Below are 1,155 nucleotides of genomic sequence, written 5' to 3'. Positions count from 1 at the left end.
AAAATTTATTTTTTGTATTAAATCTTTTTTTATTTTTAAAAATAAAGGGCAGAGCATACACCCTGGAGAGGCCGAGGCCCTCACAGAGTGCGCATGATGGTCCAGCTGCGCAGCTGCTGCACGTGCTCCTCTGCATGCTCCACGCCATTTTCGGAGGGGGGCCTTCCACCAGCTTCACAAAACAATGGAAATAAGCCTTCTCCATGATCCCAAAGCAACCTCTGCCATGGTAGCAGATGCCTTTCAGGCACTGGCCTCGCCTCGACTTGGACTCAGCTACATACACACTGGACCTCAGTTCCACGTTGTGGTCTTCCCTGCCATATCTTGAGCTTGTAAGAGAGCCTCTGTAACTATGCTTGCCCCCTTTTTATCAATGAATTCCAATTGAGCCAAAGCCTGGTCAGTGGCCATCCCTCCTATCAATTTTGCCAAATACCACATCTTGTCTTTGCTGTATTTGTCTTTGACAATGGTAGATTTCTGCTGGTCTGCACAGTTCTCCAGGCAGTGTGGAGTATAAACAATTTTATTCTTTTTCTCCCATTTGCGAGAAATGTCAAGATGAGCACTCATGTGAATGTGTAACTGGGGAAAAGCACTGTGGGATGAGAGAAGCCTCAAAGCCAGCATCCCCTGCTGCTCAGGCTCTGTATCCATAATGTACCCAACTCTCCCAACATGACTACCGCCATCTTTCTCAATTTAAAATTTAAAAAGCAAAGAAAAAATTCTTCCAAAATACTAAGATTTATTATTAACACTTATGGGAACAAAGAACATGGCAAACATTAAGCTTATCTACACGTGTACATATTTCCTCTCTCCTTATCATTCAGTCACAGATACTATGTGTGCACACTATCAAATGCTGTACATTTTTCCTGTAGAGCATTACTTTACATTCATATTGCATGTCTGTCAATTTGATATTAAATTAAGCTCACATAAGCGTTTACTTGGCCATCTTCTCAAGGCCTTATTTAGAATAGCTTTTTTCCATTATGAATGCTAATATGGATATTTTAATTTTACTTTTTAATTTCAAAGTATTTTCTTGAAATATTTTTTCCAGGGCGGGGGAGATGGCTCAGTGGAATAAGCGCTTCCCTGGCAAGTGCAAGGGCCTGAGTTCAATCCCCGGTTCCGCAAAAA

General features: G+C 41.7%; 1 protein-coding gene and 1 pseudogene across 1 annotated transcript in view; both read right to left on the bottom strand.

Moving 5' to 3' along the window:
• Vps8 (VPS8, CORVET complex subunit) overlaps positions 1–1,155 on the bottom strand; it is a 241,770-nt gene that overhangs the window by 87,888 nt on the left and 152,727 nt on the right. The window lies entirely within an intron of this gene.
• LOC101561056 lies at positions 81–695 on the bottom strand (annotated as a pseudogene).

Source organism: Octodon degus, unplaced genomic scaffold, assembly GCF_000260255.1.
Source record: "Octodon degus isolate 3935 unplaced genomic scaffold, OctDeg1.0 scaffold00126, whole genome shotgun sequence".
In the NCBI taxonomy this organism is placed as follows: domain Eukaryota; kingdom Metazoa; phylum Chordata; class Mammalia; order Rodentia; family Octodontidae; genus Octodon; species Octodon degus.
This window is presented reverse-complemented; position numbering and strand designations above follow the sequence as displayed.